Source organism: Engystomops pustulosus, chromosome 3, assembly GCF_040894005.1.
Source record: "Engystomops pustulosus chromosome 3, aEngPut4.maternal, whole genome shotgun sequence".
In the NCBI taxonomy this organism is placed as follows: domain Eukaryota; kingdom Metazoa; phylum Chordata; class Amphibia; order Anura; family Leptodactylidae; genus Engystomops; species Engystomops pustulosus.
The window spans coordinates 192635839-192662635 of record NC_092413.1 but is presented as its reverse complement, the minus strand read 5'-3'; the positions used below and the strand labels follow the sequence as shown (position 1 = coordinate 192662635).

Below are 26797 nucleotides of genomic sequence, written 5' to 3'. Positions count from 1 at the left end.
GCTTGTCCAGGACCCGCACTATTAATGGGGGCTCTGGTCTCACCACAGGCCAGTGTAGGGTTAACACGCGACCCCTCCATACCGCGGCAGCGTGCCAGACTTCACGCCCCGCCCATCCCTATCTAATTGGCCAAGTGCCTGAGAGCCCCCACACCCCCTGCACTCGGCACATACACACATCCTGCACATGGGGAGGGGGCGTGGACATGAACTTGGCACCACGTGACGGCAGCTGGCAGCGGAGCCGGAGGGGCGGGGGAGGTAGAGGGAGAGGAGATCCCGGAGAGAGGAGCCGCTGCTGCTGCCGCCACTGCCGGGGATCACCGGCTCCATGTCCCGCGCAACTTCCCTGCTGCCTCCTGTGACGTGTGCACCGGGTGCAAGTGTAGCAGCTCAGGTAGTCCGCAGTGCTGCATGTGTGGTGGAACTACAGGTGTCAGCAGGCTGTAACGCTATGCATTCTATATACATAGACTAGTGCAGTGTAATATATACACCTACACATGTACCCTGGGGGTTATACACTACAGGGTGTGCTGTATATATACCCCTATACATAGGCTGTATACATGTATCCTATGGTTATATACTGCTGCCATGTACTAAACTATCCTATACATAGACTGTATATGTATCTTATGGTCATAGTACATTGCAGCAGTGTATATGACCCTATCTATATACATACATATACAATGTGTGTGTGTACTCTATGGTTATATACTACTGCCATGTACTGTATATATACCCCTATACATAGGCTGTATACCAGTATCCTGGGGTTATATATACTGCTGCCATGTCCTGTATATATATACCCCTGTACATAGACTGTATACATGTGTCCTGGGGTTATATACACTGCTGCTATGTACTGTATATATAGCCCTATACATAGGGTATATACATGTGCACTGGGGTTATATACACTGCTGCTATGTACTGTATTTATACCCCTATACATAGGGTATATACATGTGCACTGGGGTTATATACACTGCTGCTATGTACTGTATGTATAACCCTATACATAGGATGTATACATGTGCACTAGGGTTATATACTTCTGCCATGTACTGTATGTATAACCCTATACATAGGATGTATACATGTGCACTAGGGTTATATACTTCTGCCATGTACTGTATGTATAACCCTATACATAGGATGTATACATGTGCACTGGGGTTATACTGTTGCCATGTACTGTATATAAACCCCTATAGATAGGGTATATACATGTGTCCTCGGGTTATATACTGTTGCCATGTACTGTATGTATAACCCTGTACATAGCCTGTATACATGTATCCTGGGGTTATATACTTCTGCCATGTGACACCTCTGGATCTCCATTCTGCGGTAGTTGATATAATTTGTGTTTTCCATGATTTCTTTAATCAGAAGTGTGTCTGCTGTACTGATGTAGCAGAGCTGTGTTGCTTGTATTGCTCACTGTTCTACCAGCCCCATAAGTCAATATGAAGACTTGACCTGCGAGGCCGGCTCTGCTACATCTGTATGCGCTGCTCATGTATTCATTATGCTATCGTGATCGCTATCACATCTGCTGCGTCTTAAAATATCTCAGTTGAGCCTCTGCTACTTTGCATCTATGGGAATATTGTCTGTAAAGTTGTCGGATGAATTTGTAGTAGTATCTTGTTATCCGGTGCCAACTATAGAGGTGCCAAGGAGGTGCCCTCTGGGCATCCTGCTTACATCTCCCATCATTGGAGTTTTTTCATAGTAGCTAATGCAAAGGAAATTGTCAGAAGGCTTGTACTTTATAAAAGATTTTTTTGTTGCCTGTCACAAGGTCTTATATCTACCCTGTGATAACTGAAAGTGTGATGTGAGTGTGAACAGGGCCTTAGGACATGTTCAGATGTGGTGGGCAGGACATGCATTTTCACTATACTTTTACAATACATAGGTAGAAATTAGCTGTGAATTTGGCATAATCTCTACCAAATCTATGTAGAATTATTCTACGGAATATTTTTTTGTCTGAAACATTTTGAAATAATTCCTGAATTTACCCCTGTTTATCGTTCCAGGGTCATCAGTTCCCGTTTGGCTGCTGTCACATGATGTTCCCTTCAAGGACGGGTTACATCAGCTAAACAGGAGCTGCAGATGCCAATAGCAGGGGGGGTGGGCACCTGAATGGAGGTGACTTGATTTGAGTTATTTTAACATTATGCTGGGTTAAAGGGGATGACCAGTAATGACTATATAAAACTTATTTTCAGGATAGGCACTAAATAGTTGATTGGTGAGGGCTTTTCTATCGTGAGTAAGAAAAAAAACACAAAATCCAAAATACTCAAAAACAGCAAAATAGGTGTACATTTATCATTGCCGGTGATCCGTATACACGCATATGACAAAGGCTGCACCCACCCACCAGGGTGGATACATCATGAGGCTTCGGCAGATACACTGTTTGGCAGAACTGTGGTAATAGCCTGCAAACTTTCAATTCAGAAAGTTTGCAGAATATGCCAAATATTCGGACGTTTGGCCAGAAATTGTGATTATTTCAGTGATTCATTACCAATTTTGGCATAGAAGCACTGATAAATCTGCCCCATACACTCCAAAAACCAAGTTTTAAATCCACCCTCTACAGGTACACAGAGGGAGACCTAACTGCAGATGTAACTCTGATTATTTCGTTAATGTACCCAGTCATTATAGAGACGCAAAGCTACCTGCTTCCATCTCCGTTCCCTCTGTCTGCCCCCTACAATCCACTATTATTGGGTTATTCTATTCTGAGGAGTAGGACGACACCTTTAAATTTATTTTGCCTTAAAGGGGTTTTCCCACAAAAGAAAATTCTCAGATCTCAATCCCCTAGTGATGTTAACACAATAAACATCATTTCAACCCCTTACTTTACAATTTTACTTATTGTTATTGCTGTTTTAGCTCCTATCACTCTCTAGGCTGCTCAGTGCAAAATCCCAGGGTGTGGGCGGGGACTCTCCAAGCAGACACATTATGCTCCATCTAGTTCTGTGGGGTGACAATGTGGTCACATTATCAGGGTACAGGTGTATATATATACACGTTCATCTGGCTTCTGTACTGACACATAGAGAGATGAGACAGATCAGAGATGCATAGTGTCCTTGCCTACAAGCTGTGATATATAAATGAGTAAGGAGAAAACCTTTTACTTGTATTAGGTTTTAAGCCAATGTGAAATGTGTATTATGGTCTCATGTCCTGTCTCAACAGTTGGACCTAATGTTCTGTACTGATAGGATCTCTGGTCCTTATTGGGTCACACTGTGAAAAAGTGACATTGCAGTTTATTTCTTGTGACTCTGGATAAATGTTTCAATGTCTCGTATTTAAGAGATGCAAAGACGATAATAAAAATCCATAGTAATTATGTGTCTGCGGGAGATGGGCCGGTAATATAATTGTCCTATTGTTATCTGCACTTGTCTGTGGTTTTGTGGTGGAGAGGCAGTGCAAGGGCAGATACAACATAAAGAAGACTAGTCATATAATAACCCATTTGTTAATTTCCCTGTTGGAATAGCATTGTTCATCCTGCGCCTCCTGGTACATATGCGGTGGTGATATGTCGGTAAGACGTCTTTCGTGCCGTGTAGGAGCCTGTTTCTATTACCAGGCTGCATTGTGGATGTGCTTTGGTCTGTGTGTATCTTTGTGTTTTATGGATGTAGGGCTAAGCAGAAGGACTTTGATGATCTGCTGTGTTTTGGAAGCAGATATCAGCGTGTGGTCTCCTCTTCTACAAGCTGCTTCTGTGGAGAATACTGAGCTCATGTCCAAGTTTATATTGTCAGATATTTTCCCTCGTGTTCTTAAGGTTTATAAGTTCTGTGGTAAAATCGTCCTTGGCTTGATGTAAAGTGTCTTCTCTCTATTATTCGATGGACTTTACCCCCATTTGCCTTATTTCTGACAAATTTGTCTGAAATTCACAATATATTTCTGTCAGATTTCATCTAGTTTTGGGAATGAAGCTCCGGATGGAAAATTGAATGGCGGCACACGCAGTCCCTGTGGATATGTTGTCTAGGACTTGGTGTTCCGCCATCCAAACTTTACGTCCTATACATATTTCGAGTATTCCTTTGCACGTAGGTAAAACCGTGCATGGAAGTTGCCAACTCTAGTAGATGAAGGATTTTCTGGAGAAAAAAAAAACTGGATCTTCGAATCATTGTCTGCTGCTTCTAAAAATAAAATTTAGCACATGGCGTTCCCACGAAGGCTACCCTCAGATGAACGTGGCGAATCTCGCCCGTGAAAAACAGATGTTTTCTTTGTTTTTGTCATGGCCAGTTTACATAAGTCTGTAGGCTCATAAACTATAGTCCATGGGGGAGATTTATCAGGGCTTTTAAGGCAGTTTTCTGGCGTACAAACCCAGAAATAATCCTAATGCATTATTAGGGGTCAAGGTTTCATCATATGCCAGCACAGAAAGCGCCGACGTGTGAAAAACGTTTCTGACTAGTACATGTTTTAGGACCAGAGGACATACAGGCTGCGCACCGTGCGCACTAATCCAATAAAAGTATAAACCATAAATATTAACTTTGTAGTATTGGAGCGAGTCACAATGTTTTTATTAAAAAAAAAAACAAACCCATAAACATTTTAAATCTACAGAGGATGATGGTTAATTCCAAAAAGTTATAAAATGGCTTCTTAATAAAGTTCGGTCTCTCTCTCTCTCTCTCTCTCTCTCTCCAGGCCTACCCGTGCTGTTATGATATAAAGGCAGTCCCCGGGTTACGTACCCGATGGGTTCTGTAGGTTTGTTCTTAAGTTGAATTTGTATGCAAGTCGGAACTATATATTTTATAATTGTAGCTCCAGACAAATTTCTTTTGGTCTCTGTGACAATTGGATTTTAAAAATGTTGGATTGTCATAAGAACCAGGATTAACAATAAATCTTCATTACAGACGCCTGTGATAACTGTTATAGCTGATTATTGTAGCCTAGAACTATAGTACAGTAATTACCAACATCCAGAGGTCCGTTTGTAACGGCTGTAAGTTGGGTGTTCTTAAGTAGGGGACCGCCTGTATTCATGAATACTATCAAAAGGTCCTGGCAGGGCGATTGTTTTTGGACAGATAGAGATGACATCTCTGGTTGCAGTTTGCATGTATCGGTAGAAGTCCAGCGGGGTGTTCTGGGATATTGCCTGGTTGCTCACTAGTATAAAGTTTGGTTTGGCCTAGGTGGAGACCTGTATGGATGATTGGCTGCAGCTGTGACCTACAAACAAAGAAAAAATTACCAAATTTGGTTGAGCAAGTTTTTAATCCGCAGTGATTTGGTTGCCGGCATCGGAAGGTGGGACCTGTAAAAGATGAAGGTCATCCATTATATCGCTTTCTATGGGAGTCGGACACCCACACTGAATGCCGTCAGTGGTTTTATATCTTTTTTTTTTTTTTCTTCTTTTTTTCTTCTCCTTTTTTGTTATTCTCAAGGTTTTTTATTTATTTTTTTTTGCTACCCAAGGTAACCTCCTTGTCTATAGTAATCAAGGCCTGCGTTTCTCCATGGAGACGGATATTACATGATAACGTTCACAGCTGTTGGCTGAATTCTTGAAGAATGATTTCCAGAGGAAAACCTATTGTTTAGCTCGAGGCACTTGAATCAATGTTTATACCCACAATACGCGGGGGCCCAGGAGGAAACCCGGCGGTCAATAAAACGCCATCGTAATTGGATTATCTGGCAGGTTTGTAATTGTTTGAAACTTACTATAGAGTTGTGGGAAGAAAACAGGAGTTTCCTTTACAGAAGTTGAAGTCTAGAATTCTGTATCTACCAGATGTTGGAGCACCTATGGCAATGTGCCCCTGTCAGGATTATATGAAACCTTAAAGGACATCTACCACCAGGATCAAGGATTGTAAATCAAGCACTTTTTTTTTTTTTTTTTTTTTTTTTTAATGCTTTTAAAATTATGCAAATAAGCCATAGAGGTCACTGGGCTCCATAGGTGTTTATGGAGCCTGGAGTCACACGGGTTCATTTACATAATTTTCATAGCCTTTTTTTTCTTAAAAACAAGGGCATAGAAAACTTAAAGAATAACCGATCCTGCCAGAGGGGTGCACACCAAGTATGTCAGTGTGCTTGGTTTACAATCCTTTATCTTGGTCCTTTAAAATCTATTGCCTGGTGTCCCAATCCCCCCTTCTCTTCAGCAGGAAGGTGGCTGATCTATTTTGAGAAGTTGAAGTTTGACCATGTTGAAATCTAAAATGCCAAATTCCTTCGTTCTCATGGAAGATCTTCAGATGCGTCTACCAGTGGCCTCTTCTCTTCTCCCCGTTAGGAACACATGTAACCTTGGCCGATGACTACATGGGTGTCTGGAGGAATTGCTGTCAAATGAACGAGCATTATGATAGGTTAATATATGCATTAGATAGTGATGTGTATTAGAAAGCAGGGGGTCAAATTGGTCCCCCAGGTGATCAGGAGACCAGTGGACTGTAAGTAGTAACGGCGTGAGGTCACTGTCCCAGCCACCCCAGAAAAGTGCTTCAGTTGGAGGGTAAATGAAGGGCCGGGCTAGTCCTATACAGAGGGAATTGGTGTTATTCCACATAGACTTGTACCTTGTGTGGTGGAATTACTTGGATTATCAATAATTTCTACCTGCAATAGTCATTGATTTAGCATCTTCAGTGGATTGCTGAACCTTATAATAATAATCATCTTTATGTGTATAGCGCCATCAAATTCCGTAGCGCTTTACAAATCATAGGGGACATATACAAATGTAATACTACATTACAGAATACAAACAGTCATATAGAACAATTCGAGTGAGGGCCCTGCTCACAAGAGCTTACAGTCTATGAGGAGGTGACACAAGAGGTAAAGAGCTTCTATAATGGTCCAGCCATTCTCTATAAGGGAACAGTATAAAATTATTTAATAAATAAAAATTAATTTGCTTGAACCAGTCAATAGCTGCCATCTTATACAAGGTCCAAGGTGAAAGTGACTGCAGAGAAGCCTGGAGCGTGGTATATATCTGGTGTTTGCTGGATAACGGATGGGAGGAGGACATAGGATGGATTAATACAGAGAGAGTTGACATTTCATGCAGTTAGCGAGTGTGATAGGCTTGCCTAAAGAGAGCGTTTTAAGAGCACTTTTGAAACTTTGGAGGGTGGGTATTAATGCGGTAGTCCAGGAAAGGGCATTCCAGAGAATTGGTGCAGCTCAGGAGAAGTCCTGGATACGTGCATGAGAGGTTTGAATTAAGGTAGAGATTAATCTAATATTACTGGCAGATTGAAGAGCACGGGTTGGGCGATAGACTGAGATGAGAGGTGCAGCATTGTGCAGTTTTGTGGATGAGGATTATTATTTTAAACTGTATTCGGAAGGAGACAGGTAGCCAGTGCAGTGATTGGCACAAACTGGAGGCGTCTGTGTAGAGTTTGGTCTGAAAGACGAGCCTGGCTGCTGCATTAAGAATAGACTGGAGAGGAGAGAGTTTAGTAAGTGGAAGACCAATTAGTAGGGAGTTACAGTAGTCTAGCAGAGAGTGAATAAGCGCAACAATTAGCATTTTAGAAGTTTCAATCGTCAGAAACGGCCGCATTCTGGAGATGTTTTATGAGATGCATCCGGCAAGAGAGAGCAAGAGATTAAATATGTGGTGCAAAGGAAAGGTCAGAGTCCAGCACAACCCCAAGACAGCGGCCTGCTGCCTCGGTGCTATAGTGATCCCACAGACCGAGATGGAGAAATAATCATTGGGTCGGGTAGTAGATGGTGGAAAGATGAGAAGTTCATTCGTAGAAAGATTAAGTTTCAAGAAGAGAGAGAACATGATGTTAGAGACAGCAAAGGGACAGTCACTAGTGTTCTGGAGTAAGGCAGGGGTGATGTTACGTGCAGAAGTATATAGCTGGGTGTCATCAGCATAGAGATGATACTGGAAACCAAATCTGCTGATGGTTTGTCCAATGGGGGCAGTATAGAGAGAGAAGAGGAGAGGACCTAGGACTGAGCCCTGAGGAACACTGAGAGGAAGAGGATAAGAGAGAGATCCAGAAAGTGCAGTCAGAGAGAGAGGAAGAAAACCACTGGAGTGCAGTGTCCTTTAGGCCGATGGAGCGAAGCCTCCTGAGGAGGAGCTGGTGGTCCACAGTATCGAACACTGCCAGAAGAATGAGGAGTGAATAGTCACCTTTGGATTTTGCAGTGAGATCAGTGGAGACTTTAGAAAGAGCAGTTCAAGTGGAATACATAGAGCGGAAACCAGATTGTAGGGGATCATGGAGGGAATTGGCTGAAAGATAGCGGGTTAGTCGAGTATAGACCAGGTGTTCCAGGAGTTTGGAGATGAAAGGGAGATTAGAAACTGGTCGGTAGTTGGCAGCACTGGATGAGTCCAGGGAAGCTTTCTTTAGTAATGGAGTAACGACCTCATGCTTGAAAGAAGAGGGGATTGAAGATTTTAGTGAGGTGAGAAGTGACTGCTGGGGAGAGAGACTGTACCAGATGTGAGTGAATGGGGTCACTGAAAAAGGTAGTGGGTTGAGCAGAGGAAAGGAGCCTGGACACTTCTTCCTCAGTGAGTGACACAAAGGACATCCATGAGACCTTTGTGTTGATTCGTCTTGATGCAGTGCTGTAAGTTGAGCAGTATCTTTAGTATAGTCTTGGCCATAATTTCTTGCAATTGCAAGAAGAAATGTCCTGTTGTGGTGTCTCTGCATGGCATGCGGTATAAACCACTGGCCTCTCTCCTCCGGTATCCATCACAGCGTACACATCCAACAAGTCTCGAGATGCCTTTTTCACGCCGGATTATTTTTTAGAGGCCTTTTAAGATTGTAACCTTTTTATAACCTTTCAGAATTGATATCTGCTGATGTAAGGCAGGATTTTATAGATCAGGACTAGCTCTGGATGTGAGAGCCCGGAGCCAACAGAAAAGGTTAGTAAGTTATAAGGCCAAACTTCACAGAAGTGAATAAAAAAAATAATGCTCCATGTGGTGTATAAAGGAGTAGAGTACTTAAAGTATTGTCAGGGTAACATGTGCCCACAAATAAAATAATAAAACAAGCTTTCCTTATTTTATCCCTTATGTGGCCCCAAACTGCAGCTTTTACAGTGCTCCCAATCCTTCATATGGGCAGGGCAGCACGTGACCTTTACAGCCAATTGGAAGCTTGGTGGTAATATTCAGTAGTCGACAGTCTGATGGTTCCGATCACCATTCCAGTCACTCCAGAATGTCACCACTGACCTGTTGCCTAGACCATAACAGCTTTGGGTCACCTGGGTACAGGCGGTCCCCTACTTAAGGACACCCGACTTACAGACAACCCATAGTTACAGACGGACCACTCTGCCCACTGTGACCTCTGGTGAAGCTCTCTGGATGCTTTACTATAGTCCCAGACTGCAATGATCAGCTGTAAGATGCCTGTAATGAAGCTTTATTGATAATTCTTGGTCCAATTACACCAAAAATTTTGAAACTCCAATTGTCACTGGGGCAAAAGAAAAAAAATTATCTAGAACTTCCATTATAAAATATACAGTTTCGACTTACATACAAATTCAACTTAAGAACAAACCTCCAGACCCTATCTTGTATGTAACCCGGGGACTGCCTGTACTTTGAAAAGTTATTTTATTTTAGCATTTTATTTTTAACTTTATTTCTGGACTTTTTGGGTGCCCGGAGAAACAATTTTAAAGAATTTGACATCTCCCATTTAAGAGAACATTACAGTAAGTTTTAAAGGGGAGCCATCACTTCTCTTTTCATGTTAATTAAAAAAAAAACACTTAAAGGGGTTGTCTGGATTCATAATTTTTTTTTTACATTGTGCCCCAGGTGGTTTATAAATAAAATAATTAATATATAATTAATAACCACTAACCTCTATATCATGGCGGCGTCTACTATCAGAGATATACCGATAGTCAGTGTAGCGTCTGCCTTTTTTCAGAAGTAATAACGGAGTGACGGCACCCTGTAAAAGTTGCTGTAATGTTGTAATTTTATAGGGAATACAAGTACTTTTCAGGAGTGGTGACAGATCCTCTTGAAAATGCTCAGAGAAAATCAAAGACGAGTTTCCATTTCCCCCGTCTTATCTTGACGACCCCGCCTTAGACAATCCATCCATCTGGCCTTGGTGCACTTGAGTTTTAGATACCAAATAGGGGTGCTGTCATGTATGTTTTTCTTAGTTATGTTAAATTGACACGGCATAACTGTTTTTGTAAGTTTTATTTTGGCAGCTCTTACGGTGTTATCTCACTAACTGTGTGGGCGGTCTCGGGATAAAAGGTTTGAGTCTGGGGAAAACTGCCAAGAACAGATGAAGCTTTCTAAATGGGGATCATCAAACACCTTAAAGTGGCAAACCCCTTTTTTATTTATTGAACTGTAGGTGGTCTCCTCAAATGTGTGCACATACCGAGAATGACACAGTCTGCACTATTGACCGATGCTTATAAAAAACTGCCTTTGATAACAAAATATCACTTTTTGAGTTCATTTCTGGAGAATTCCTAGACAAAAATCTCAAGGTGTTCAGTACAACATTGCTTTTCCTGCAGTTAGTAAGTTTCAGACAACCAACTCTTGATTTTTATGAACGCAGAAAGAAGAGATGCTAGTAAATGGCTCATTTGCTTGACCTATTCGGACAGATTTGTCCACCAAAACCCCTTAAAGGGTTGTTCTAACCTACCAACGATGATTGATGATTGGTCTGACTGCTTGGAGCCCACTAAACACGAGATGGGAGCCACACCAATCCTGAGCACAGGGACTCCCATTCTTATTAATGGGTGGAGGAATAGGTCAAGCATGTGTTCTGCTGCTACATCCAATTGTATGCGAGTGTCTGAAATAAGGAGCGCAGCACTCGGCTATCACTGGCACTCTCACTCACAGGCCGTCTTATGGGAGTGCTGGAGACGGCAGAGTGCAGTTTCCGATGCTTCTTTTCAATGGCGTGGAGCAACAAGATGTGGAAACCACATTCTCCATATTGCTGGGGTCCTGGTCTTATGATCGGTGGGTGAGAGTTAGCAATCAGACCACACCAATTAGCTTGTTATCCCCTATCCCATGGACAGCTGTCGTTGGTGCAGGTTAGCTACAGTGGACTGGTCTTCTAGACCAATTTTTTTTTTCCTGTGTAAAAGCTTAAAAGTATATGAATTAGCTTATATTAGCAGTGAAGTGTCTCAGGATAAAACCTTTTGTAGCTTAGATCAAGTGATGCCACACTTATCTGTTAAGTGCTCTGCAACACCGGTCTTCATTCAACCATGCTTGATCAGATATGATTTACATTCATGCCAAGAAGCCCAAGGGCACAAACATTTTAGTGGTGATGACTTTGGTTTGTGGTCACTTCGAGCTATTGAACAGCCATGTAATTAGTCATCCAGAGCAAAAGAGATTCTTTATAGACAAAACTCTTACTTCAAGGGAGAATGTCAGAAGGGTTGGAGTCCATATGCCACCAAAATACCTCCATGCATCTGGGGTTCCCAAACCTTTTTACCTTAACTGTGTCGGTGACCACAACTCTGGTAAAGGCATCTCATGTACTGAACCCAGCTCCACCATGTTTGGGTAGTGTGCTTGAGGTGGACTCAAGTCACATCTTTACCACCTGGAATCTTGGGAACACAGCCACCAACGCAGGTAAAGTAAAATGTTTGGGGCCATAAACTGTAGCTTCATATGGTTTAGGTGCCCCAAAACTACCGACAAATTCCCTTTGAGGGACCCCCCCCCCTCTATTCCATAATAGACCATATAGCCTATGGTCCAGTTTTTCCCGGATATAAAAAATTAAAATAAATGTAGGTTACAGAAATATCCGAGCCAGTCCCAAAGTATTTGCTGTCTAGTGTTTCAATCTACAGAGTTGACTGTAGACCATTACAAGTTTTATGTCTGTGTTATAGGCATCTGATCATTTCCAAAATTTTAGACTTGGGCTACATGAAGTCTGGAGTGTATGGAGTCTAATTTGTGTTTGTGACAACATATCAGCTATTCCGTGAAGAAAGAAGCATAAAGAACAAATAACAGGGGCCATTTTGAATTTGATTTGGGATTCGATGAACCTTGATAAGCACAATATTCCTCCAAGTTGGGTTTCTAAGTATAATTTGCTCAAGCAGAACCTTCCTGAGACTCAGACCTCCTCTAACATCACAGTGTGGTATGATCAATTTTTCCTTATGAGTTTTGTAGTTTGTCTTTTCTTGGTTGAGAAAGGTCAGTCTTGTACATAGATTCCCATCTCCATCGAGTCTCAAGTCTTGTGTGTCTCACAGGTGACTGTTCATGAAATTCTTCCCTCGCAGTATGTTGATGTGTCTGTAATTAGAGACCGTACCACGCAGCTCTTTCACTCTTCGTCTCTCTCGAAGCATTTGGTGGTGAAGCCAAGGTCTGTCAGGTGGAGCCATTAGCAAGGTGTCCATCTGCTGTAATGTACAGTAATGTAATGTGCTGACAGCCATGTGTACACGCACCTCCTTAGGCTAGAGAAGATTTACAGTCTGAGTATCCAGACGTATGTAAAATATATTATCATACTCAGATTTTGCTGTTATGTAGGAGAAAGCGATTGAAATGTTGCTGGCTAGAGTAAGAAGATATTCTGGGGCTGTCACCAAGCCTTAGGCCAAGGTCACACTCCACAGTTGTATCATGGTTTCTACATGTGTGTTTCTATGGAATGTTAAAATTGAGGACGCAAAGGAGTACGGTAAATCCATTTTTTCCCTCACTTCAAATTTTTTTTTAACGTTTCTCAACTTCTCTCTGCTCACACTTGTTTTTAAAGTGGTTCAAAGTGATCCCCTGTGACCTTACTTAGAAGTGCTAGAAAGTTTTTGGTTTTTTTTTCCATTTTTTTATAGCTTTATGATTCGTTCCTGAGCTAAAAACTGAAGCTGAATCCACATTGATGTGTGTTGTGCAGATGGGGACCATGCAGTGTAACACGTCACCATTGGCCATAGCATGTGAAAATAAAGTGCTAAACTAAAAACAAACCGCTTTGTGCTTTTAGTCATGGTCATAATTATGCTAATTTACCATAATTATTCCAGTAAGCACATATGTATATCATTTGGGGCATATTTACCAATCTGTGTACAACAAAAATTTTAACCGAATATGGCTTGTACTATATTCATCTTGTTTTGCTACATTTATCTGGTGTAAACAAAGGCAACCAAGTATGGCCAAGTATGAACTAAGCATACTTTTTAAAATTATTATTATTAAAATGTATATATTAATATTTATTGGTTCACAACAATCCAAGGAAAACTCAGTTTTTCTCCTATAATGGCACATGTATTGTGGATCTCCATACCGGCAGACACCACTTCGAAGCTTTATCTTCTACTGTCCTTCTTTTTCTCTGCAGCAATCTGTATCTAAAGAAGGTCATGTTGGACCAAAACGTTCTTGTGCACCGATTGCTGCGCACCAATATAAAATAATATGAAAATATAAAAAAGTTGCATATCTAAAAGTAAATATTTCCCATTGTGTGACATTTTTGTATATGCCCATATAACCTTGGCAAGATCCAAACCTATATTCAGCTAAAATAAACCATTTCCAAGTAACGATCTGCATTCCAATAGGATGGAAAATAAAGTCTGGTTATAACCTCTTGAATTCTGTACCTGTAGAACACATTGAAGATATAGAATGAAACGACAAAATATTTCCTGGTTGAGGCTCTGATGGAATTTTGTATATTTTTATATAATGTTTAAACATTTCTATGTACATTGGTGCGTAACTAACCACGTACACCACGGAAGGCTTTGCCCTGTCATGGCATGAAATATTAGCTTTTACAGTGGGTACTGTACCTAAGTGGGTACATGATTAGGAATGTGTTACCATACATGTGAATGATCCCCATTGTTGGATGCCCACTTCCGCACTCTGAGCACTGCCCAATGGGTTTAGGTTTTCCATAAACCACTTTCATTCTTTAAACTGCTGATGCTACCAGACGTGACCATTGTGACCATCTCCTATATATCTGTAACATGACAGGAAATCATTTCCTCGTGACCTTCAATGTTTTCCAGTTCAAAAATGTTGTAGAACTACTGTCGGAGCTCGGAGTGTTAGATATCCGGTGGCCTCATCCCTCAGTTCTGTTATTTTGGCATTCTAAGTAGCTCGATCAGGGAAGCTCTTAGTAATATGTAATATATAAAATTAAAATAATACCTTCAACTCATGAAAATAGCCTTTTTTCATGGAGATTTTTTTTTAATACTGAAGGTCTGAATCTGAAATATCAAAAATGTGCATATTTTATATGTCATAATTGTTCTTAAAGGGGCTGTACCAAGTTTTCATGTTATCCCCTATTTACAGGATATGATAATGAGACTGTGACCTTGTGCACCTTTCAGGGGTCTGAAAACGTCAATTTATGGGTCCTTGGGTGCTGGGACAGTTTTGTGGATGGTACTGGTTGCTTCTGGCTTTGAAGTGTCCTGGTTGCCTGCACAGACATTAATGAGGTTCACCCAGTGTAGTGGGGAGCATGGGCAGGTGCACCCTTGGGCCTAGGTGCAGGGATATAGGGTATGGTGTGTCTTACCCCCTTTCCAGCTGGCAGGTTTCTTGGCCTACTTTGGCTTCTGCTCAGGTGGTGCTGCTGTAATTCAACAAAAACTGCTCGACTGTGATTTGCTCCTTCAGCTGCTGGAAGGGGGAAAAGTCCCAGCCCCGAGGTACACTGCATTTAGGAGGGCCCTCATGTGTTCAGTCCAGCTGTCAGAAGACCCCTGCTGTAAACTCTGGAGTTTTTTTCCAGTTGGACTTGGGGGTCAGGTTGTGCTGACGGACCAGAGCCTGCTTGATGTCCACATAGGTCAGGGTGGTCTCCCTAGACAAATAGCCAAATATTCGAAGGGCCTTCCCTCTGAGACGAGGGGTAAGGTACCAAACCCATAGATCTGCAGGCACTTGGTACTGCTGACAAGTTTTCGAAGGCAAGCAAGAAAGTGTCCAAGTCAGTACCTTTATCCATCAGGGGAAAGTCTTCAGTCTGCAGCATTGGGAATAGGTTCTCCGACAACACTGGACTACCTGGAGCATTTGCAGCCGGTGTTCATGCTCCAGTTTCCGCTCTGCAGCCTCTGCTTCCTCTCGCTCATGCTGTTCTGCAGCAGCCATGAAGGTCTCGTATGCAGCATGGTTTCCTGCCTGTAAACTGGTCAAGGCAGCTTTCAAGATAGTTAATACAGTTCCAGGGAAAGAAGAGTGAAGAAATCAGGCGATACCTTTTTGAGGCTAACTGAGTATATTTGATGGTGAGCTTTCGAGAATACTAGTTCTCTTTGTCAGACATGATGTTATGCATGAAACAGAAAATTCACAGCATTTTATACTCACTAAACAGTGATCATCAAAGGATATTAAAAAAAACCTCTAAAACAACAGATTGATAAAAACAGGGACAGTTCCAGGGAAGCTGTTCAGCCAACTTATTTCTATATCATGCAGTGACTCCCATCCATTGCACTGTCTACAGCATGTGGGATTGTGCACCCATAGGGAATGTATACATGGGCTGCACATGTTTGTGTGTTACAGTCCGTAGATGGTAAGATATCGCTTAAGGAAGAAAAATGGACATAAGGCGGGCCTTATTTTATTAGGTGCAGACACACCGCTTCACACCCATAGGAGGGGTCTGGGAACCCTCCTACCTTGCATCAAATCCAGGTTCTAGCTAGTTGTGAGTAATTTATGTATGTGTCCAAGAATGATAGAACCAATTGAGACACAGGTATGCATTACCCTGGCTACCAGAATCCAAATATGCATGGGCCTTGGGCTGGGATGGATGATCATAACACCATAACTGTCCAGACCTGGCATATTGGTCATACAAGCACATAGGGTTTTTATTATCCTTTGTCATAAAGTGGAGGGACCTCTAAGGACTGAGGTGTTAGTTGATCAATACCCCCTACCATATTCAGACTTTGAAGTAGGGCCTTCCAAAGATTTTATTAGTTATTCCCGATAAGGCTAGTGGCAAGCCCAGGGTACTGCTGCAAGACAAAACCTGGCATGTGACCTCCCCTTTGTGCATGTATATTCCTATATTTCATCACAGAGACACCCAGCAATCTGGAGAACAGTGGTCCTGTTTTTTCATTTCTTTTCGCTCCTACTCCATAAGTGTCAGTGATTCATGTGTCCAGAGGGCTTGGATTCGTGCGGTTGAACTGAAGAGAACCAGTCCCTTCGGTCACAGCAGGGTGTCTTTTGGTTGGTAAATGGCATGTGCACAAGTTGATTGCTATGGTGACTGAGAGGGGGCTTGATCATTAAATCCAAACCATGGAATGTGATGAAATACTTTTTATTTTAATGATACCTACAATTCCAGAAAATGACATCTTTATCCACGGATATGAACTTGGTTAAATACTGAGAGTTCATCATATTTTAGCGCAGCAGATTAATGCAGAGAGTGCAGATGTGCATCATCCATAAGCTCCATTTATCTGACAAAAGCAGATTTCTTCCAGACGCGTGGAGCTTTTTAAAGCGGGTGGCGACTGCCTTTTATAGTTAGAAAATCCTAGGAAATTCTCGCTGCAGGGTGCCCTGATTAATACAGTCAGACACAAAGGACTTAATTAAGGTTTCTTCTCGCTAATTAAAACCTCTGCACTTTGATTGCTGTTTATACGCTTGGAAAAATTGCTCCAGAAGCGCTTGAAAGTCCTTTACGGAAGGAGTATATTGGGGCGATGAGTGGAAGGAATTCATTGAATCCGGGTTCCTACACAGTGCTGAAAGAGGAATATTCTAATCATCTCCTGCCCGTTGTAAGAGTGTCCGTCATTCTCTCTTCTTTAGAATATTGACAACTTCCTTCCAACGCTTCAGGGTCACAAGGTTGAATTTCCATAGAGCAGATTTGTTGCAGACATTCTGCCACTGTCTCAGAAGTCTATGTGCTTTCTTCCTAAACTAAATGCAGATTTTCCATCACAGAACTTTTTTGCAACAAATCTCCTGCATGTAATTGCAGTTAGAAACTGCAGTCCGATAGCGGCACTATTACTAATTGATAAACCATTTCTATGTGATGTCAACAGCCCTGCAGCTGCCACAACCTGCAACTGCTGCTGTAGCTGAACTCTGCTGTCACCGCTGAGCCTATGACTATAAGTCAGTGGTGGCAAACCTATGGCACGGTTCTCTCTGTGGGCACCCAGGCCATCACCAAAGAAGACACAAGGTATCTTCATGGATTCCTAGACAGCCCAGGACATTCTGCACTCAGTGCTATCTTAAAGTGACAATGCTGCTTGAGACTACAGGAGGAATGGGAAGGTGTGGGCAGATGTGGATTATCATTGTAGTTTCAGCTCCAGTCCCGAAAATTCTTCCTATTCAGGGGAACCTGAATTTGTCACACTTTCTTTCTACTGTATTGGTGTTCTTAGGATACCGATACGACTGAAAGCTATGACAAAGAAGAAGTTACTGCTTAAATTGCACTTAAATGTTGGCACTTTGGGATAAATAAGTGGGTTTTGGTTGTAGTTTGGGCACTCAATCTCTAAAATTTTAACCATCACTGCTATAAGTCATTGAGTTAATTTTATAGCCCCCTTGGAGCCGCTTTTAAGAAACCCCCTAATCTCAGACAACCCTTTTAAGTGCATATCAGTATCTTATCAGAGATCCCAGTGCTGAACTGTAAAATGCTCTTCCATGGTTCTTCCTTACACCCACATGGGCTATGGGGCTAGATCTAGCAGTCTCAAGGGTTTGCAGGCTGTAAAAGCGGGAGTGCTGAGCTCTACTATCAGTATGAACTTCAGGGCATTTCATTGGGGTCATTCATTAGATGTTTTCTTCCTCGTTCTGTTACTTTCCTACCGTTCATCGTGGAATTTACCTTCTTTAATCAACATATTTGTTCTCCTCCTTTTCCTTGTTTGTTTTATAGTTTTTATATGGTCCCTTAGGCTATGAGTAACCAAACCCATTTAAAGGCCATGTACACCTTTTGTGCAGGAACTATACGGTGTATCGTGTATGGTGCCATGTTTCTGTAATAAGATGCATTGAGTTTTTTTTTTTTTTGTTTTTTTTTTTTGTTTTCTTTTTTAGCAGAGAAATTTTAATGTCATGCATTCATAAATCATTTCCAAATGATAGCTTCTTCTCTATCAGGGTTTTGGCTGTGAGATGTTCTGTAGCATTGGTGACATTTTATCTGTGGTCTGTAGCTCCCATGGAAGACCATGAGCCTGCTCTGCTCCACCTTCCTTCTCCGTTCACACTCTATGGCTAATATGTACATAGATAATGCCAGGAGATTCTTCCCTCTCCACTATGATCAAGTCTATCTACTGACATAGCTAACTATGGGAGAGGAGACTGGACAGTGGGTATTGCACACCATAAGGGGAGGGTGGATGACTGTGAGATGGGTGAAAAATTGAGTTTTATCACACTGAGCAGTCTGTTGTGAGATTGGTAGGGAAAAGGACATGACCGAGGGAGGGATTGAGCCATATCACACTGAGCAGTCTTCTGTGAGATTCCAGGCAGGTTAATGAGGGAACAATTCAATTTCATCACACTGAGTTGGGAAGAATTGTCCTTCATCGCATTGAGCCGTATCCTGTGAGATGGAAGGGAGCATGGCTGAGCTCCCTGCTTTCCTGGAATGTTCCTAGAGTGCATGAGGGAATTTTTCCATCTGAATATTACTCAAATTTTAGTGTGATATCTAAGCATGCAGACTACCTGGGTCTCTTAATAAGTACATTTAGGCAGTAAAGAAAATTGGTAAAGGTGAGCACATGGCTTTTAAGACTTCAATCTAATTTCTTCAAGTTACCCGCAGTGCTTAAACTGCAGTGATTTACAGTACCGTGATATTGGATAGGATTCGTATGTATCTATACGCTGTACAATAAACGTTTAGTGTTAAAGGATTTAGTGTATGTTGCTGGTTGTTAATAATTGCTACGGAATGCAAAGGTTTTTTTTTACTGAAAAAGGCGACAGTTGTATTCTAATGTATCCTTGCCCCAGATTACTAGGGGTGTAATACTTGCATAAAGCATCATGTACAGGAGTGGTGGAGGCAGGGTTGTCTCTCAGCAGCCAATTCTTCATAATTCCTGCTCGTACCCCTTTGGGCATTTATAGTGTAACATTACCTATGGAAAATGTGATCTTTGGTTAATTAGTTGATTACATACCTGTGCAAATGACTCATTACAGTGATGCCTCGTGTGAGTAAGATTCGGACATGCCCCATTTCTCCCTTGCAGTGACTAAGCCATATGGAATTGTGATGTGATGGCGGAGGCCACAAATACTCCACATTTTCATGGATCCAAATTTATGAAGTGTGTACTGTAGCATATATATTGTACGTCTGCCAGCTCATTGGGGAATATGGTGTGTTACCTGATCCCCAGGCACGGACAAGGGTTAATAAGTGCGCCATAGAATAAGTACGGAGGTTGAATCACTTAGGCTGTACGTGCACACAGCTCATCATGATTCATATAGACAATTTGTGGTCATTGCATAGACTTCAGCAGTGACCTCATTATGTCTGTAGTGTAGCTCATATGTAGAGCGAATTGTTGTCGACTTGCACTAACCTCCCCCGTATTGAGGGTTCACAGAACTTCCTCCCAAAATTGCTTCCAGAGACTCTTGCCTTACGTCTTGTGGTGTGCAGAGCTGCCACTGGGAGGTTTTGCTCTAATTTGTGCTTATTAGAGGGAGCAACTATGGGAAGTTTGGGACTGTCTTATTCATGCCTGGGTTATTCTATGGAGACGTCTCTGCTGCGGACCAATGGAACTTCAAAGCATAGTAGTATCCTTAATAAATTTTGGTTACGATAAAGCGATACATTTGAGTGCATCTCCATCTTATTTTCACGACATTCTTGTACAAGCAATAAAAGGTGGGAGGAAATTTAAGTGGTTTTCACCTAAAATAAAGTTTCTTTGGCTGTAATTTGGCATATTCACCAAAGAGGAACAAGGTGGCCTTTCTGATGAAACAAACTTTCTTTTTCTTTGTAAGGTGGTGTTGATGGGGGAAGAGGACACCACTAAAGCATTACTATAGTAATTAACATCTGATTATGCAAATCGCTGGACTCTTAAGCATAGAACTTAAATTTAATGGAAAGCATCAAAGTCAAGCATGATAAACCAGAGGCACCTGGGGCTCATTCAGATGGCCGTTTTTGAGGTCCGTAAGCTATCCGTTTTTTATTTTTTGCGGATGGCTTACTGACCCATTGTTATTTATGGGTTTGTTCGCACTTATTATTTTTTCTCACATGCAGACTGCGGATCTCCATATAAGTCAATAGATCCGCAAAAAAAAAACTGACCGCACATATTTCTTGCATTTCTGAATGAGCCCTTACTCATAAACTCCTAGATCCAGGTACTCTGACTGTAGTAATCTTCTTATATTTGTTATCCATTGCCTGCTTACTTTTAAAATCAAGTTTTAAAATGATGAGCCTGAGGGGCTATGGGCGTGATACAGAAGCCCTTTGTGCTCTGGATTCACATTGCAGCAGTGTGTCTCATCACTGAGACCCCACCGATCAGCAAGTTAGCCCTAATATTGTGCATACCGCCTAACTTGTTGAGTGGGAAAACCCCTTTAATTACACCAATTTTGTCATCTCCTCCAGTTACTCCAGCATATTACATGCTAGTTCAGTGTGACAGGTTCCCTTTAAAGGAAATCTACCATTTGATTTGATGCATTATGAAGCAAACATGCCTTGAGAATACTGTAGCTACACTGATGCAGGATCATATCTTGTTTAATCCCTGAAATGAGTGGTTTTGCTGATAAAACATATATAACATTATGATAATGGAGCTCTGTGGCTTCTGTGACTGGGCTCAGCTTCTCCTAGCACATTAGTTATGCACTGCTTCACAGGATGATGTAATCCCTGGGTTGTGTCTGAAGGCAGAATAATCAATTGCTGCACCATCCCCCAGCTGCTGTGCATGAGTGATCCAGCTCAGGTTGATTAGTTCTGTCTGGTCTAAGCCCTACGTGTAATACAAGCTCCGTGTAAATTATGCAATCCAGCTTTCTCAAGGTTATAATTCCCCTGAATGTTATAATTTTTCAGCAAAACCACTAAACTCAGAGATTAACCAAGATATGATCCTGCATCAGTGTAGCTGCTTCTCTCTGTATTAAGCCTGGCCTCACGGTATGGGATACACAGTGGTGCGGGCAATCATCTGCTGATGGAAACTAAAGGAAATTACGTTACCTTACATAAGCATCTTGGGATCTCTCTTTGATGCAGAACCCATTCAGTTAATTATACTTGCTCTCTAAATGGTTTTCATTGCATGTCTGCAGATTCTTGCATCTGTTGCCAAGTTAATGTTTCTTTGGCCTCTGGAAACTTTAACTCAAACGATGCTATACACTTCATTAACAAAAAAAGTAAAGTACCTATTGAGGATTTTACATATCTGTAATACTGTCACGGAGTATCTATTTCATAAAATATTCGAAAAATGGCAGATTCTATTCCAAATGGTAATCTGTGGCATCGCCATATTGAGTGTATGATGGAATTACCCATTAGACCCGAGCCCTTCTGCCCAATTGGGATTATAGCGGTAATATATTAATGTTGCGTTGGCATTGGGGACCTTGTTGTGGATTTCTTTATTACACCCAGCAGCTTCACGTTACATATTTGATGTCAAAGCTGCACACCGCCACGAGCGTGACGCACATGGATCTATCCACTTGGCAGCACATTTTTTTGGCAGTGATGTAGTAGGAGGGTGGCACTGGCATATAAGATTGACATGCATAAAATATAGTGTTTTACTCGGTATCACAGCATTGATATTGAAGCCATTAGAAACCTGCGATGTACTTTCACTGGGCAGGTACAAACTTGCCTGTTCCCCTTTTATATTTTAATTTGGCCAACAAAAAATGGTTAATTAGAAACCTTGGATTCTGGGGTTTATGTACATTTAAATATCTTATAAAAGGACAGAATTTCCTAAGGCTTACGCCCTAACAAGGGCAGTACCATCAGCTGTCCCTAAACTGTTTAATGCCCACCTCCCATGCTTCCCATATATGGAAACTATATGGGTACAAAACATGGAAGTGAACCTGTCATTAGAATTTCACATTTTTACCCAATGACAGGTTTCCATATGCTGTCTAATAGTAATTTCCAATTTGCTTTTATAAGCAACATAACTGCTTCAACTCACTTCTAAAAGTAGATGCATGGAGTCATCATCATTATCTGCACCTCTCCTATACCTCTATTTTGTACTCTTCCCAAAACATGGGCTGACCCCCGTGTTGCAAGAAAATCAGTTGGCTCATCATTGTTTTGAGGGAGGAGAGGGGAGGAATGAGCAGGAAGTAGAGTTGTAAGAGCAGTGTACAGATGATGACCTGATGCAACTTGCTGGCAGGTTATTCTTTTATCTAATTTTTAAAAATGAGTCCAACCATTAATGTTACTTATAAAAGCCCCTTGGAAATTATTTATTATTTATTTAAAATGTTATGGGAACCTGCCAGGTAAAAATGTTAAATGTTAAATCTGATGACAGATTCCCTTTAAGATGGAGGAGAAAAAAACATATACTCCTGGTCACCTTATCGATGGGCAAACCAATGAGGAATAGGTTGATGTATTATGATCAAAAGCAATACTACTATAAGTAGGAGTATGTAACTTGTTCCTCTCCGTTCTTATGTGCTTCTCTTTGAATTTATAGCTGAATTCCAACTTTGTAGCAGTACAGGCAGAAGTTGAGACATTTAGAGGGTAATGAGTCACAGCAGCTAGGTCACCTTGCATTAGCACAGAGGGGATTATACATTTACAGACCACAGATACTCCAACAAATAGGAGAGAGCTAGGAGGCCTCTATACACATCTCCTGATTGGCCGTACAATACTGACTAGTTCTGCTGACATCAGCTTTACAATAGCAGATACTATCACTACTGTTAATAAAGGTACTGTTCACACTAGTGTCCGTCTTCCATGTTTTCATATTAATCACATTGGACTCTGATCCAACTACTAATTCACTGTAGTTTTTGTTGTGTGAGAACTTGTACAAGATCCGGAATAGATTATGTGCCGAACATCCAACATAAAATCTAAAGGGAAACGGAAGCAACAAGACAAATGTTTGACCCATTGAGAATATAAAAATGGTGTGATTTTATTTCGGGTCTATGTGCCAGGGACTTCTAATAAAGTTGCAATGCAACTTGGGTTTCTTTGTCTTTTTGGACCATGAGATTGCAGATTACAGGAATGCTGATGTAGCATGTACATGACGTGCCGATTACAGAAGGGTCATTGGGTTATGACCCTGTGACCATTGGTTGTTCTCTGGCACCACGTCTCATGGAGAGGATCTGCTTTCTGTCAGTGCACGTTTTCTGCAGCTGTTTTGCATCTTTTGGCTGCCGCTACATGAGGCGGATTTCATGGAAATGCTTGAGGGAATGGGAACGCCTGCTTATTAAATGGAAATGCTTTATCTCATACTCGGCGTTGAAGGGTTAGCTCAACGTGTGCGTCAGTACAGCGCAGCATGGCCGCCTGGGCTATGATTTATGCAGGATATGGTGGCCAATTCACTGAACCTTCTCAATTTATTCTCTCTCTCGACTTTGCGCTCATAAATTGTGTAGTACAAATGCTGTGAGATGTGGAGCCATAAGTCTGGCCTGTCATGGCCCAGGGTGAGGGATATGCTAGAGCCCATTACCATGTGTATACACCTCTACCGGGCAAGAGAAGATTACATGGTCGATTTATGGGAGGGTAGAACCATCACTGTTGTAAAGTTTTGAGCCACCCATGTTGTAGCATAGCGTATGTGAGTCAGCTGGCCTACGGCATGGTGTATGTGCCTTTTAGTTTTTATAGGGTGGGCAGAGGTCGCACTAACATTTTTCCAGAAGGGTAATAATACTCCTCTCACTATTTTCAGAGAATATTTGTAGTCGAGGAGGAGTATAAAATTTTCAGTAATACAAATATTTAACTCCTACCCATATATAATGTTAATAGACGCTATTTATACAAGAAAATCTTCTCAGTCAGTGTCTTCTGTGCCGAAATAGCAAACTGTGGCACTAAAAGTAATGTTACATCATGCCGTACAGAAGGGGTACACAACTTTTTTTTTTCGTCTTCTCAGAAAGTTGTGGCTGATGCCACCAAACGCCCCAGAAAAGGCTGTGGCTGGCAATGCCAACCAGCGACCCCCTACCCCACCCCCAAGCTAAACTCTGGCTCATGCCGCTGACACCCTCCCCCCCCCCCTTCCCCCCATAATTTTGGTTGCTCCAGGATCCGATGGTAAATGTTTTGATTATGGCGGGGGCATGGCAGATTCTTCTCATGAATAGCTTCTCCTGTCTGCTTTTCCGCTGTGCTTCCTGCTCAACTCCCCCCCCCCCCCTCCATTACAAGACAAACTCAAACACAGACACTTCCTGCCAGCAAGCCACATCATGCACAGACTAACTGTACAAGCTACAGATAAGATTAGGTCCTTATTCAGAGAAGGGTGGGGCAATCTGTGTGTGTTATAGTTCAGACGTAGCAGAATTGACAATGTTTGTTACAGATGTAGCAAAGCTGAGGTGTGTTATTTGCATCTCTGATCTCTTTATTTTTTTTCTATGTGTCAGATACTAGTGAATGTTCAGAAGCTAAATAAAAGTATAGATAAACCCTGTTCCTTGATAATCTAAGCACATTGTCAGCACACAGCATCTCACAGCACTACAGGGATCATGAAGTGTCTGCTTAGAGAGTCCCCATCCACACTCTGCAATCTTACACTGACCATCACTTAGTGATGGGAGCTAAAACAGCAATAAAACTGAGTAAAATTAAACATGTTGAACATGATCTTATTTGTGTAAACATCACTAGGGGATTTATATTTGAGAAATTTTTTTTTTGTTATGGGTAAACCTTTTTAAAGAGATTCCCTGGATATTAAAACCATGGGTAGTGCTTGGTATTGCAACTAAGTTCGATTCATTTCTATACAGCTGCAATACTGGCACAAGCCATGGTCAGATGTTTGTAGAAGAAAGCAGACCTGTTTGGCGAAACGCTTTAAATGATAACCATTTATTTTGGTCCAGTCTTCTTTAAGAGCCTCCATCACCTCTTCATCTCACTAAAGCCTCATGCACACCCCTGAAGCCCGTAAGCTAGCCACAAAAAATGGCGACTAGCTCATGGCCTCCATAGAGGTCTATTGCGTATGGTCATGGCGTGGTGAGCCCACCTTTTCCTGCCTGGATTTGTTTCACGGCCACTTGGCTTCTTATGGAGATGGGAAGGGTGACGAGCGCACACCCCACCTACAAAGTACTGTGATCAGTATTCATTAGACAGCGGCGCGTTCTGTGCGGTGGATTCGGGTCTTCCGGCGATTCACTAAGGTAGTTCCTCTGCCGTCCACCAGATGTCGCTGCTGCGCTGAAGTTCCCTGAGGTCCGCCGGAATGCACGAGCCTATACCTGGTGAAGGTATTCCTGCAACTTTTTTTTTTTAAATGCAGCAGTTTTTCGTTAGGCCATGCCCCCCGATTTCCATCGCGTGCATGCTGGCGCCAATGCGCCACAATCCGATCGCGTGCGCCAAAATCCCGGGGCAATACAGGGAAAATCGGCGCAAATCGGAAATATTCGGGTAACACGTCGGGAAACCGCGAATCCGGCCCTTAGTAAATGACCCCCAGTGTGTGACAGAATATATCCCCGGCTATTTGTACATTTCTAAGAGAAATGGTCCTGATAATTGGGGTTAAATGGCAGCTTTCAATTATGTCTATATGGTTTTGTTCACGACTGCAAAGTTTTCTAAAGACATGGGCCAATCTTTGTCTATTATGAGGAGGATAGACACCTAAGCAAAAGAGTAATTTACAATGTTGGCATTTACTGACGGCAAACAGACAATGGTGAGGAATTGAAATGTGTAGTACATTTAAAGGGGTTGTCCGTGACCTTGTAATAAGTCCACAAATTCTGCCATTGCTCCTACATACTGCCGTACGTTGTTATTGGCTGTACTTGGTATTGACTCTTTCCTATTCTTTTGAATAGCTGCTACTAGGTCACCTGAGGAATGAATGTGACATCAATGGCCTATGAGGCCTGTGATCCTAAGCTATATTCCCACAAATGTAATGGGAAACGATATTTGGCTGCATATCCGTCCCCTTTGTGGTCTATGGTGCCCAGTCACGATGTGATAAACACACGATGCTTCACCGCACGATGGCGGTGCGGCGAAATATAGGACATGTCCTTTATTTTGCCAAGTGGGGCACAGGTTCATGTGAATGTACCTTTAGGATAAGTGATCAGTGTATAGAAGTTGAAATGCCCCTTTTAAAACCTAAAATCTTAAATAGATTCCAGGGACCACCTTGTAAATGATTCTCCTTCCTGTTCCCACTCCTCCAGTCTTCTCGCTTCTCTGTAGCTCCTTGTTAATCTTCCTTGATGATGTGTTGTGTAGAGTGATAATTGGCCTCGCTTTACGGCTCCCGCTGTGATGTCACGAGGGATGACAAGTCCCCACGTCAGATTGGGTTTATACCAGTGATGAAGAGGGAATAG

The 26797-nt window shown here is 41.9% G+C and overlaps 1 protein-coding gene across 1 annotated transcript in view; it reads left to right on the top strand.

Annotated features, from left to right (window-relative positions):
* The first annotated feature begins 210 nt into the window (after positions 1-210).
* Positions 211-26797, top strand: part of PPP2R3A (protein phosphatase 2 regulatory subunit B''alpha) — a 125371-nt gene continuing 98784 nt past the window's right edge. The window contains exon 1 of the mRNA XM_072143467.1: positions 211-397. The gene's annotated coding sequence lies outside the window, so the exon portion shown is untranslated. The remainder of the gene's footprint in view (positions 398-26797) is intronic.